We start from the raw sequence: 15325 nt of genomic DNA, 5'->3' as shown, positions 1-15325 counted from the left end.
TCTTAACTGCTTCAATAAGTATTATTTCCATCCCATTATATGTTTGTAGCTGAAACAGCTATACAGTTAACTATTTAAATTTTCTTGATATACAAAATGTATGTTTCATTCTCTATTAATGCATCATTATTCTTGTTGCCACAATGAAGATGCTGGCTATCCTGTTTGTTAATGCAATGGTTTCTGTGAAGCACTGAATACCTGTTCCAACCATGAATATTATAGATCATAGAAAAAAGACCATGCTTCCTAGACTGTACGTTAAATGTAAGGTTAAATGTAAACAGCCTTGTGTGGGTTAAAAATTAATGCTGTATAGTCAACATGACCAAGTCAGAAAAAGCCAAAGCTATATTATATCCACCATCTATGCAAGCTGAGTTATCCTGAGCATTTTAAAATATATATATACAGTAATGTTTTCACAAGACAAAAACCAGAATAGCAGTACCATTGGTCCTAACCCCCCCAGCATTTACTGCAAACGGGAGGTTTTGTTAAACATGCAGATATTTTTGCAAAACTCAAAATTTTACAAAAGTTTCAGTTATGTAAGCATCAGTGTGACCTTTGGAACTTAATTTCCTCTTTTTTAAATGAGAAAAAAAGAAAGATTTCCTTGTGGAGCTTGCATTTATTGTATACTGTTCTGTGCAAGTACTCTTATCAAACGTGGTTTTAAGTGTGCCTTGGCGTGCAATTCAAGTTCTCTGGACTTGAATTACTTCTTCCTAATCAGCCTAGCAACCTAAAAGAGAGCACCCACTCCTTAAAAGCTGCTTGAACTGCCATGCTCTTATTGGCACTGCACCCACTTGGGTTTGATGCTAAGATGTCTGGGGACATATCTCACAGACAAGTCAAGTGGGCTGCGTGAGATTGTCTGTGCTGCTGGTGACCACACTGAAGGAACTATAACTTAAATACCAACCCTTTCAGGCTGCAAGCAACATTAACGAAAGCATTAGCTCTTATGCTAGTTAGCTTTGCAGAATATATTAATCACTGTCATTTTGCTGGAACCCAAGCAAGTGGATCAATTAAACCATTCAACTCTTCTGTCAACTCTGAGAGTAAAAATGAAGAGGTTGGAGCTCTCACTATCTCTTATGTCCATACAGAAATGTAGTGTGGTTCAAAACGTTCCCAGGTAAGAGCGGCAGGAAGACATTACACAGTGAGAAGCCTGAGCTGGATCTGTTCCCATAAGGAACAGATTGGCTTTGAGTAGATGCCTATTATGCCTTTGAAAAACAGAGGCATAAAAGCAGCTTTTTGGAAAGGGAAAATGTTATTTTAACAGATTTGTCTGACAGAGAGCTTTTTGTTTGAAATTTGCTTCTACTATTGCTCAGATAAACAGTGTATGAGTATTGTATAGTATGAGTATTTTTTTTGAATAAATTATACCAAGAAATAGCTCACGGAATATGCCCAAATCAGTTTTCATACAATTCAACAAAGTCTCGAGGTAAGAAGCAGAAGGGGTGCCAGGGTTGTGTGCAGGAGGTTTGGGATCAGTTGGTGTCACCACTGGCCTTTTGGTTGAGTCAGATACCATGTACCACAGAAGTAGGACTGCCATCTGGGGCATCTTGATGGATCAAATCTCCACCTTCAGCAGTGCAACAAGAAAACAAAATTATTTTAAAGATCGGAATGATTAGCTTGTATGTTTATAAAACCCGAATCATTTCTGATTCATGTATACTATCTATTTTGTTGTAAGATGTTACTCTTCCTGTGCTTTGTTTTTTTCTTTTCTTTTCCATTTTAACTCTGCACTCTCAATCACAATTTGAATTACAATCTCTTAAATTAGAAGTGTAAGATAAGAGCCATGCCTTCTGTCTGGTTCTTTATTTTATTCAAGTTGCAGTGATCATAAAATGGTCACTGGTCATAAGTAGTGTGAGCTTTCAAATAAAGCATTCAGCATTACAAAAGATGCTTATAAATTCCACATGCTAGGGGGTTCTTATAGACCTCTGAGAGACACAAACACAAAAAGGGCCATGCACTACATGACAAGAGGCACATAAACAAAACAACTCGCCGGTGGGTCCCAGTTCTCTATAAAAATCCATTTAACAATACTGATGTATTTGCTAGTTACTGGAAGCTAGGAAAATGTTTGGGTCTAATGTGTGCAGTTTCTTCTTTCAGAATGAAATGTAAGTTGGTGGGGATTTTTCAGGATGAGGGACTGGGGGAGGAACAGGAGGAGGAACAGGGGGGTTATTGTGGAGATGCAGCATTGAGCAGGCAGTAGTAGGCAGCTATTGCTCTGCAAAGAAATCAAGCTGTAGCAAGAGGAAAAGGAAGGTTACACAAAAGCTCCATATCACTTCTTTGCTTTCATTCTATTGAGACATACTCATACCTGCAAGACTGATCCCCTGATTTCAGCTTTCTAACTGTTTTAGAAGCGCTGCAGCGATGCCAGCTGGTACAGCCAAGAGCTTGAGGTTAAACACAGATAGAGAAACATTGTCTAGCTGAGAGTCAGTTAAACAGCTCCCCCAATTAACTGGTGCTGCCTAGCCCAAGGCTATAAAAAATCTCGACTGGGCCAGCAAACTTTCAAGCCTGCATCCTGCCTATCTTCCTGCCCTGGGGAGCCTTTGTATGAGACTCATTGTTACACAGCAGCTACTTCAGCAAAGGGCTCACTGCAGGAATTTAAGCCTTACTGGGGAGGATTATCAGAAGTCATTGTTTTGATGTTCCTTAATTTCCAAGGATTAAGAGAAGAGACACTAGCACAGTTTATGGGATGAGTTCATTAAATTGAGTTCTGAATTCCTTACTATCCATGGCAAGATAATTTACCAGAAACTGTAAAATTGAGTTTTACGGAGTATATTAATTCACACCCCGAAATTTCCTCAAGGTACTCTCTGTTTAAATATAATCTCTTTTGCACCTAGCACTCATTAAGCATTCTAAATATAACCACAAACACATAAAGATCTTATTTGATCCAAGACATTTATTTAAAGGAACTATTTAAATATTTTGTCGCCCTGTACTTAACTAGTAGCAATATACCAGAACTAGTTACAATTTTCACAAATGAATTAGAAGTCAAGATTTCTTAGTACTTTCCCTGACTGCTCACTGGTTTTGGAAAATCAGTGGTTAAATGCATGCATAGCAGTAACCCTGGATGGCTGAGATACACTTCTGTATTTCTCTGTCAGCTTGTGCCTGTTGCAAATTCTCCCTGTGCAAAGCTGTATTCTGTTTATTGGGCCTCATTATTTGTGAATTTGTTTGTATGTTTGAGAGAATATCACATGTTTCTTTTTGAGGAGAAGCCTCAGAATTTTTCCAACCGACAGATAATTCGCTTTGCAGGCACCTATAGATGGGCACCATTAATACCGAGGTCATTCCGTTTGTACATGTACTGCAAACAAGGGATTTTCTGCATAAACTACAAACTTATTTCCCCCTACCTTGTTAGCTTAGTCCAGGCATACATTCCTTCTAAACCCAGGTAAAGCCATTTCAATTTGGATTGCAGCAGTTCTATACTAAAACCAAAATACAAACCTAAGTAATAGGTATGGTTTTTCCCATCTATGAATTCCTGGGTAGTAAAACCCTTTTATTCCTTTGATCAATAGTAGAAGAGTTCTTCACCAGTGGATTATTATAGTGGATTTACTATAGAAATTCCTGCACTAATGATCTGAGGAGCCCAAGGTTTTGTAGCTATATGTGATTATGAAATATGCCACAGAAACATTGTCTTCAATCCAGAGCAAACCACTGTAAGACCATCATAATCTACATGTTCAGTCCCCTTCATTCATCTCACTGTGGGCTCTCAGTAAGGTCAAATTATTTGTTCTCCATGTCCAAAACTCTCCTTCAGTGTCTTTTAAATGAGGGACCATTTCATGCTGTGTGATCTCAACTTCCTTTGATGACAGCTCTATCCTACTGAAACTATGAAACTGTCAACATCAAGAGCAAAATTTAGGTGTGCAGAAGACAAAAATGGCTCAGCTGCTATCCCACAAACTCTCTCAATAGAGGTCAACAACCTCAGCATCCATGAAGAAAGCTGCAAAATGCAGTGTTTCCATCAGCCTCACAAAAAAACACCGTCCGAAATTTCTTGCTGGCAGCAGAAGGAAAATACTTTGCACACATTACAGTTTCAGAAACTGTAGTAGAGTAGATAGTGCCATGACAGACATGGAATACAACAACAGATCATCTTGATTTAGTAGAGGTAAAAGGTGTACATGGTCAGCCATTGGAAAGTAATGCCCTGTAGTAAATGTGAAGTAATGTAAGGCAACTCTGCATCTGCAAGAGAAGGCCAAGCAGCTCACACCAAATGTTTTTCCTCTGCACTTGGGCACTGTGTGGTCACAGTCAATGTAAGGTAAGCTGAGGTCACCTTTATCAACAGATCGAAACCAAAGATTTTAAAAAATAAAAATAAGAAACATTAATTTATCATGCATCTTTCCTAATCCTACCCATATGAGATCATCTAATGCTCAAGGTTCTCCTGGATTCAAGTACACACAATGTTATCTTTTTTTAAAAGGCATTAAGCTGGTGGTTAAATGACTTGCCTGCAGACATCCAGGGCACGAAAGGTAGAGCCATTAATATGGAGTCCCAGCTGACAAGTTCTGTGTTAGCAAGGATTAGAGTGTAGTTCCTTCTCCAAGTAAATTACAATGTTGTGCTCTATGTCATCAGAAATATGAGTGTTTCCCCACCGTGTTAGACCCTAGCACATATTACATAGTATCCTTCATTTGACCGTGGCCAGCATTAAAAAAAGCAAAAAAAACTAACCCACAGTTGATAAATGTTTTGCCTTTCCTCCATGCCAGACACTATATTTTCCACGGATATCTAAAAATGCATTTTCGCATTACTGGTAAGAAGATGTAATGCCTTGTCCCACTGATGTCAGTCTTGATCCTAGCAATATGATCCCACCACTTCCCTTGCATGGGATCCGATTCCACAATGAATCAGTTCAGGGTACAAAAACAGCAGCAAATAGAAAATTAACCCTACAAAAAAAAAAAAAAAAAAAATGTCATGAAAAAAAGGTCATGAATAGTCATCCACCACTTTTTACCCTAAAATGGAGATATAAGCATTTTTCCTTCCTGAAATCCTTGTATATTTTTAGCTTCAATGATCTGAAAATTCTTGTAGCAGAATTTCAGTTGAAATTTCACAGTATGGGGAAAAAATATTTCCAATTCCTACATTTGAACTTCCCATATTTTGTATCAGAGATCAGCTGCAGCCCACAAGCAGCCCACTGGATCAGTTCTCTGAGTCTCAAGTCTTGTAGCATTTTTACCTGGAGAGCATGTGTAGTGAGCACACTACGGACAAGGTGAGTCTTCCAGAGGGGGCTGTCTGCTCTTGGATACCAACTAACCCCTCATTTTCTCCTTTTTCACACCAGAGACATCTAATATAACCAGCTGATATTGACAAGAAGGAAAAGAGGGCAGATGGGAGTGGCTGCTCTGTACTAGAACAATTAATCCAGATCCCTGTGAATTCTCAAGCGGACGCAGAGACAGGCAGCGTGAGAGCTAGCAGTGGCAGTGGGCTCATGTTTACCCCCTTGTCCTGCAGAAAGTTCAGCAGATGCAGCTTCCGAGAGAGTGCACACACACAGCACGGCTGGGCAGCGACCTTGCTCTGCTGCTGCAACTCAGGCACGCCAGCTGCCTGGCTCCCTCAGCCAAAAGAGCAATAGGTCACCACTATTTTAAGTTCATTGACTGTCCCCTTATTTTAGTCTTGTAAATTAGATGACAATAAGCTCCTCCTCTGTTTTCTCCAGGCCATTCATTATTTTCTAATTTAGCCCCATTATTCATGTTTGGTGAAAACCTAAGTGTCCATCTTTTTTACCCATGCCTTTGCCCTGCATCTGTCTCGTTATGCAGTCCCGGGTACCTTCCCTGTCAGGGACAACCGAAGAAGCATCTTGCTAATTTCCAAATGCACTTAGCAATTCCACTCATTTCCATAAATGCAAATATGTACTTTAAGAGTTTGATTCCCTATCTCTTTTCTGTTCATGAGTTAATTTAACTTCATGCTAAGTTGCTACAAAACATTACTATTCTTATGATGTAGGATTTTACATTCATTACAAATGATAGTATCAAGCAAAAAATAATCCAACCTAGAAAAATACAAGCATATTAGTTAAAACACACTGTCTGTTCCTTACTGAATTATACATTTCTAAATCTTTCAGAAGCATGCCTTTTAAAGTAACTCGGGGGATTTGCAGTTGCCTTCCAAGCTTTTCATTTCTAGGTCACTTGTTAAATCTACCCCAGGTCAGCACTGACTGAAAATTATTACTGTCTGGCAGCTGTTTTGTAGTCTACATAAAATGAATTAGTGGTTTCATTCCACTTCCTAATGGACAAGTGGCCCCATCTTACACTTCGACCTAAATGGCACCCTGTTGACTACTGCAGGGAAAGAACTAAAAAGAACTCTTTTTATTCTGTAGGTAGGTCCTCACGGTGAGGAACAAGACTGGTGGGACCCTCGGAGCTATTATAGTACAACTCTACAAAAAATAATGTCCTCCACGTATGGAATTCGTGTAATCCAACCAGATAAATGCTGTTTTGGTGAGCTGATGTGGTGATTATTTTGGTACTCTGAGGATCTTTGTCATGTCATACAGTGGGGAACATGCTACAAGTTGCCCACTATTAAAAAGAAAGCCCCTTCACACATCATTTCACAGTTCCAAGCTCAGAAAATGTGTGCATGGATGTGTGCACGTATGCTTGCATGGGTATGCTTCAGTTTTTATGCCAGAAACCAGAAGAATGATCCAGAAGATCTCCTATCTAATTGTAGCAAAAGGGAAATTTTAATAATAACAATGTGGACAAACAGATAAAGAGACTTCCTATTTAACAGACAGTCAGAAATTATAATGGGATCTATATTTGACTTCTACTCGTTGTGCTTTACTTGCACTAGGAATAATACGGGTTTTCCTGTCCTGAAAGCCCCCAGCCTCACACTTCCAGATCACAACATTCCTTTCTTTTTAGAGTAGACACAAGCACAAATGCACCAACATGTATTATAAAACAATTTTGTGTTTGTCTATTTGTACCCGAACTATTTCACACGGAAATTTATAGAAGGCCATCATTTCCTATACCATCAAAAAGACCTTGTCTTTTTTCCTTGGATGATAGATAAGTCTCTGTGAATCTGGTACTATCCTTGTCCTTACTGAGCTAGGACAAATTTTCCCTGAGGCCCCCATTTCCCTTTGCATTCCCATTTATCATTCCACTCAGCCTGCAGCAATTCAGACAGACCTGCTCCTTTACTGAGAAATCTTCACCTCTTCCTACCCATCAGGACAAGGTTGTTTTTCTACAAGGTCTATCAGCTCCATATGTCATCATCTTTTCTTGTTCTTGTCCCCCAGTGACCCAACTCTGTCTCTTCCTATTTGTTTGCTTCTTCTGAACTTATTGTTCATCATTCCTCCTTTGCTACTTTTCTCTCTCTTCACTGCTTACCCTACCTTTATCCGAAGCCTAACTTTATCCAAAGCAGCCAAAGCAACCTTCATCCCACAAATAAAGAGCATTAACTTCAAGGCAAGTTCTCTACCTTGAGAACAACGCCAGGAGCCAGGTTTTGCTCAGTCCCATGTTCCTTTCATATTTCAAAACATAACTTTTATGAAAATCCACATGCAAGAGTTAGACTGGCTTCTAGAGACATCACACCTCTGTTACTAGCACTTGCAAGTAAATAAATGAGTTGATATTGATCTTTCTATTACGATGTTGATCTTTCCATGTACATATTAGAATGAGCCAAGAGGAGGGCCTCGAAGATGATGCTGGAGCACCTCTCCTATGAAGAGAAGCTGAGAGAGCTGGGGTTGTTCATCCTGGGGCAGAGAAAGCCCCAGGCAGACCTTACAGCAGCCTTCCAGTACCTAAAAGGGATGTACGGGAAAGCTGGGGAGGGACTCTGTCAGGGGGTGCAGTGACAGGACAGGGAGTAAGGGCTTTAAACTAAAAAAACAGTAGATTTGGATTATATATGAGGAAGAAATTCTTTACTCCGAGGGTGGTGAGGCCCTGGCACAGGCTGCCCAGAGAAGCTGTGGCTGCCCCATCTCTGGAGGTGTCCAAGGCCAGGCTGGATGGGGTTTTGGGCAGCCTGTGCTTGGTGGGAGGTGTTCCTGCCCAGGGCAGGGGGTTGGAACTGGGTGGGCTTTAAGGTCCCTTCCAACCCAAACTATTCTGTGTTTCAAAACATTCTGTGATTATTTCATGTGTATTTTCTGTTAAACAAGCTTTTCTAGGATGATTGTACCTAAGCCTTTGTTTTGGTATTACATGTACAGGCATTGTATAAACAGTTTTATTTTTACATTTTGTCCTTTTATCCATAATCACTAAGTTAATTGCCTTTTTTAGTTTTATACTGTGGACCTTCCTCACATGTGAAATAAAACAACTTCTCCCTGTGAGAAGGAATTTACCCTAATGGTAAGTGGTTTCCATGTAACATAGATTACAAAGTATCACAGGCAAAATCACCAGATCTTTGTTGCTCGGAACTTAAGTTTTTTCAGGGACTTCAGTCCAAAGAATAGGCATGAGGCCAGTTAAACACTCATTCATTTCTTGTCTATCTGTCCCTGATGGGAGTGTAAGTTGCACAGGTTTTGCTTTGTAATCAACTAGACATTACCTAGAGTAGAGACAACCTGTCCATTAACACATTATTTCTATTTCATTGTGTACATCCCATTTATAAGAATAGACACAAACTCACATTCAAATTCTACAGAACATTTCATAATAAAAAATAAAAAATAAAAATAATAAAAAACATATTCTGGTAACCTCCAAGCTACCAGTCCAAAAATTAACAAAGCCAACTGTCCAGTGGATTTGTGGTTGTGGTCATAGTCACTAATATCTAACTTAATGCCAAGCAACACTTACTTTATTTCCTGTTGAGACTGCAGCCTCTCCTTCTGTGGGGCACTAATTTGAAAATCGAAGTCAAAGAATACAATTAAACTTTGCGTTTACCATGTCAGGCACTGACCTGCTCCTAACCCCTAGATTCTGGCTCTGTATGTTTACAGATTGCTCTTACTTGCCCTTTCTTGCCTTTGATTGCTACCTGTCTTATAGGAAACCACCTTCCACTGGCAATAAGACAGACAGATGATGAAAAGGCCCTTCTGTCTCTTTGTTCGTAACACTTGAATCGTTTGTTCTTAGAATTATTCAAAGACTAACACTTTGTTTATGACTGGCTCTTCTTGAAGCTTCTCTAGAATAATGGCTCTTCCACAGCCAGTCAGGCACTGCTGAATTAATTATTGTGATTGATTTTGTGATAAACAAGACCGATTTTATGTGCTATGCTAAAATCTCTGTTTTCCAGTCACAGTCACTAACATCGGATACAATGCTGTGTTGGTCAGTGGAGACCTGCTCACCAACTCTGGCATGGATTCATGGCTTGAACATGAGAATCTGACATTTGTGGCTGAAAATTGCTTCTCTCTTAGAGCAAAATCAGGATTTTAGGAACTACTCAATACTACTTTGCCTTTAGGCAACAGAAGGGTACTTTCTCATCATTTATCTCCATCTCCCATAAAATTGATTTTGCTACCCTATTAGCAACTAAATCCTAAAAAAATAGGGGTGTGAAGTCTTTTGAATTAAACAAAATATGTAGTATAGAAGTTATACAAATGCTCATATTCTTTGGTCATCGGTTATGTGATATTTTATCATTCACAGACAGAGCAGCTCTCAAAGGAACAAAATTTTGAAAAACCTAGGATAACAAGACTGAACTTGGCTCAATAAGTCCCAGTAAATTTGTCAAAGCAGTGAACTACTTTGCTCCATCTTAAAATTTTCTTTTCTTAAGAAACTGTTTCTAAAGCTTGTTCCTCTGACAGTTCAAAACGTTTTCATCTTTTTACATAATATGTTCATCATGATATTACATCCAGTTATTTGTGTGCTAATACTGGTTCAAGTATTTCTTTTCCTTTTCAGGATCTTACCATCGTGCTTCATTGGCCCCTTCTACCTTCATTTTGTGAACAAAGGAAGAAAAGCTCTCTGTCTCTTCTCACAACAGAAGTTCTCCATTCCACACTTTATGACAATAGTCCTTCCCTGCTTCCATTCCATTTGACTTCATTTTTCTTGTTCAGAATTGTAAAAAGTATTTCAGAAGACACCTTTCCAGTTCACTGTATGGCAGTGATACTATGTCTTTCTCTCTTTCACTACACCCTATTTGCTACATTCAATAATCAAGGACATCTTTTTCTCAGCTATACAGAGTTGGTGGTTCAGACTTAGCCTGCCACTGGCTGATATATTTATGTTTTCCTCCCTTCTGCCATGCCAGAGGTTACCCCAGTTTTTAACAGTGACACCTAATTTTCTACTGCTAGTGAATTTCAGCAGCTTACTACTTCTTGTCCCAAAGTTAATGGAAAATAGTAAGTATAACTGTGTCTAATATCAAACCTTTAAGAGCTCTAGTGATTACCTTCCTGCACTTTACTGTTTCCTTCTAAGTGTCACCATTGTAATTTCCCATTTAGAAACTTCCTAGTTCATATTAGATATATTGTACTAATTCCCACATACTCTAGCTTAACAAACTAAGGTAGTAAACACTCAAATAGCATCATATGAAATGCTTTACTAAAGTTCAGACAAGTGGAACCTTCCTCTATTTCCTTTGCCTAGAAAATGAGTTACCAAAGTAAGCTATTAAGTAGTCCTACTACAATATACCTTTATAAACTCTATAGCCTTCTTGCTTTGTTTTCTATTTACTTCCACACCTATAAATATTCTTCCCACCACAGCTTGTTCTAAAGCTCTGCATGCTAATAAGACAACTCGAGTGATACTAGCCCGTGCTGTTCTTTTTCAATGTCGGTCTCGTGTTTGCTATTCAAATGTCACATGACTTTGTTTTGGTTTTGACAGATTTGTCAAAACCGTTTCAAGACCTCTCATCTAACATGGTTATTTTAGAATCTGATGGAGCTGATAAGGTTCTTCTGATCTGATCACGTGGCACTTCTTGAGCTTTTTTCCACATCCAGTAGGGCAGTTTCCACTTCTATATACTCATTCACATTAGATACCCTTGCCTTTGTCCCCTTATTCAACACCCCTGAGGTTGTTGAAAGGTGAAAAGAATCTATAATTAGTTTCTCCCCTCTGTATGGCACTGCTCCTTCAACCAGACTTAGATCCTTTGTAAACCTATATCCAAGCAGCAGAGGAGGATTGGCAGACTGCTTTGTGGAAAATAAGTATTCCACTTTTCAGTAAAATACATTAACAAATCTTTCTACGACTGACTTTTATCGTACAGGTTAAAAACAGATCATCTTTTTGAATTCCTAAGTGCATTTTGACAGATGCCAATTGAAAAGCCTCTTTCCAAACCCAGTAAAATGCTGCAGATTTTGCATTGAACATCGTGCTCCAGTAAAGTGGTTTCTTGGTTTGGTTTCAGTTTTAAACCACACGACAATCAATCCTTCCCAAAAAGACTTTATTTTGGTGGAATAATTGTTATCAAGCAGCTTTGCTTTAACATCTTCTTTGCTTAGAAAAGAAGGGGGAATAAAAAACACAGCTTTCAAACCACAGAGCAACCGTTGAAAACTTAAAACCACAATACCAAGAACAGACTGAGCCTATGATTACCTAACACAAAGTGTGGTTTAAACTGGGCATCATACCAAGTTTTTCACAGAAACCCAAGGGGAAAGAGGAGTATAAGTATCCATGGTTACAGTGACCCTTGCTTGGCACCTGAAGAGATCTTTCTAGAAGAAGACAGGTAGAGACATTTATCAGGGTCCTCAAAAGTAGCAAGGCTTCTTCCTGTTTTTATAGCTTCAACAAAAAGATAAAATAGCACTTAGTACAGACCGTCCTGAACACAGACTGTAACCTACAAATATTTTTAGAATTCCCCTCTTGTATGTTTTTCACAATATTCACCCAGTGCTGAAAAATAACCTCAGAAATCTAGAACCTTCTATTGAGATAATGGCAAATTCCTGGAATAACAAGTTCATTTATAAAGTGACCATTTCAAAACCAGGCTTTCTGCACATTCTCAGCTGTACTGAGCTCATGAACGAAGGAGAATAACTGCAGGCTACAACTTTTAATGGGAAAAGTTGGAAGTGCAAATTAAGCTAAATTGGACTCGTCTCTGCTAAGCATTGAAGCTTCTGCGCTCCCTGTAACTCTGTTCAGTTATGCCTTGGGAGGCAGTGATGCAGCTAAACCCTGTCCACACTCTGCCTGAATGGCATTTTTTTCTTACTTCTTCACTGACACTTATTCACCTGTTTTCTGTTTATGTGTGTGTTTGGGGGAGATTTCTTTTTAAATCTATGCTGATGCACTTATGCATAACCAGATATACCGAAGCGTGAACAAACATGCAGACATGAACAAATATTCATAACAACTGATTTTCTAAATGCTTCTTCTGTGTCTGCAATAATCTGATGAGGCAGTGAAAAACGAGCTGCCCAAAGCTCCAGCAGTAAGTTCCCCTCACCCTCACAGGGAGGAACGCAGATACTTCACATTAAGACACATGTACAAGCCAAATGCAGTTCTCTTTCTTGTAAAAAAGAAGAAAAGATGGGAAGGAATTTCTAATGCCCTATATTTTCTAGGATGCTCGTGTTCTCTTTTGCATGCTCCTTAAGGATTCTGCCTCATCTTCACTTCTAGAGGTGATGGCTCAACAGCTACTACTGACAGACTGAATCACCCACCTGTATAGATCTGATCTGGATCAGGCATTAGCATGCTATTGTCAGGTCAGTCAGAGCACATGCCCTGGTGTTTGTAAAGGCTTCATTCTGTCCATCATGTGAAATTACATGGAATGATGCCTGGTTCAGCATCGGGTTTGCCCAGGCAAAGCTGCCTTTTGCCTCATTACAAAATGAATTTGAGCCAGCAAGCTGAAAGTTTAGCAAGTCCAATGGTAAGAGATTAGCTCTTCATATCAGGGGGCTGGAACGCTCTCGATGCAGTAAGAGATATCCTGAAAATTGGATTTACCTCCCCAGTAAATCAAAAACAGAGGTTCAACATCCCAGTCAAGCAGATCTGCTTTTACAGAGGCTGGCCACCTAATGACAGAGATGAAATCATACTGTGTGACCTCGGTGGTTATTTATAAAGATTAGGCCCCAAATCTTACCTATCAGATGTTCGAGAGAGCATTTCCATCAGAGTCAGAAAACTCCAGGAGTGCCACTACATTTATAGAAATGTTGCTTTCTGCAAAGAGTAAATATCACCAATCAAACCCAGTCAGTTCTATATAATACAGGTGCAGCATCACGCTCACTTCGCTGACAGTTAATGATCAGAGAAAGGAACGCAGCTGCCAGAAAGACTCCAGCAGCTGTCAATATCCTTATATTTGACAATAAACACAGCAGGCTGTACTTACTCATGTATGTAAGCAAGGACTGTACACAGAGGGCCTTGACTCTGCAGCACTGAAAATCTGGCAACATTTAGTGGAGATTCTTTGGTTGTTTTAGGAATGTTGAGCCATGTTTTCAACAGACATCAAATTGACAGACAGTCGCTGAATAAATGGGATTGATTTTACTACCAAAGGAGGAAACACTGACTCAGAAATGTAAGCCCAGGCTTACTCCTGCATCTCCTGCTAAAAAAAAGGCAGCGCCTCAAAGGCTTTCCAGTCATGGCATACGGCAATCCTGGCTTCAGCAGAACAGAAATGTTTGGGATTCTGGAGTGAATTTTCAGGGCACTAAGTGGAAAGACAGACCCAAAAGAAAGAACACTGAAAATGCACATCGCTGGATTTGGCTGACCTCCCTGCTGAACAGCAGATTCGGTCGCCAGCTTTGAGAGGAAGCACAGACAGAAGCAATCCATGGCACGCAGATTCAAAACCAAGAATCCAAGCTGAGGCTCAGCACCCATATGCACAGACTTTCCTTCAAAGCTGTTGCAATAAAACCATTTCATTTGTGTGCTTCAGCCTGCAAAACTGAGCTAAACAGGAAGGGTTGTTGCTCCTAATTCTGCTTTCAGTGCCACTTTCCAGACATAAAACAACTGGGCAAATGAGCTAAATCAACTATTTCAGAAAACTCAGAAGCTCAGAACATGTGAAAAATCAGTAGCCACTTCCACTTCCAAAGAAGCAATTAAAATAAGTGTTTGAAAATGATAAAGAAAACATGGTACATAGTAGCATACATCACTATAACCTAAGCACATGGGTCCAGAGACACCATTTCAACAAAAGATTGATCCAAAACTGTTGGGATGGAAAAACAATGTCAAAACACTGTTCCCATTGCATCCAGCAAACAGTTTGAATGTATGCAAACATGAGCGGATGTATTTTGATCCAGGTACCTCTGGGCACTGCTGGTAGCAGAGGTACATGGTCTGGTGGACCTACTTTGAGTCACAGAGTAAGGCAGGTTAGAAGAGACATCTGGATGCAAAGCTAGACCCAGCTGCTCATGGCCCTGCTCTCTATTATTTCCCAAGTAGCCATGTGCTGGTAGGAGAGGCACTCCACAGGCCTCGATAAAACTGTACCTGAAAAACTGGGTACAAAGAAATCCCAAAATTACAACAGTGCATACCTGTATAAGTGAAAATCTAACTAGATTAATTATATATTACACATATTCTTTTCTAAGCATATGTGTTTTTAAGACAGGAATTTAGCATGCTCTTAGCACGGGTCCACAGAAACAAACACTGTCCTTAATAACCCAAACAACTGCAAGCAAGTTTCTAATGGAATTTTCCAGCATAAAAAAACATCACAAGAAACCCATCTCATAGCTAAACAGAAATGTATCTGAATGCTGGCAAAGCCCAAATCTTAGCTGGTTATAGTAAAGAAGTGACTTAGGAGAGTTGCTTTGTTTTCATAATTCTGATCTGAGCACAATTCTGGAAAAAAATCACTTTACCATGACTCCAGACGTGCTCTGCTCCAGCGTCATCAAACATAAAACCTTCAGCTTCAGTGAGATGCAAACGAAGACATGTTTGTAAAAAGGATTAACAAAGTTGTTCAAAGCATCTTTTTAGTCTTCTCTGCTTCCAAACAAACAATAAACTATCCCCATGCAGTGAGATTTGCTAACCCATAAACACCGCCAAATGGAGGAAGAAGATCAGAACTTTAATGGGTTTGGTCCCCT

This window comes from Anas acuta, chromosome 6, assembly GCF_963932015.1.
Source record: "Anas acuta chromosome 6, bAnaAcu1.1, whole genome shotgun sequence".
NCBI lineage: Eukaryota > Metazoa > Chordata > Aves > Anseriformes > Anatidae > Anas > Anas acuta.
This window is presented reverse-complemented; position numbering follows the sequence as displayed.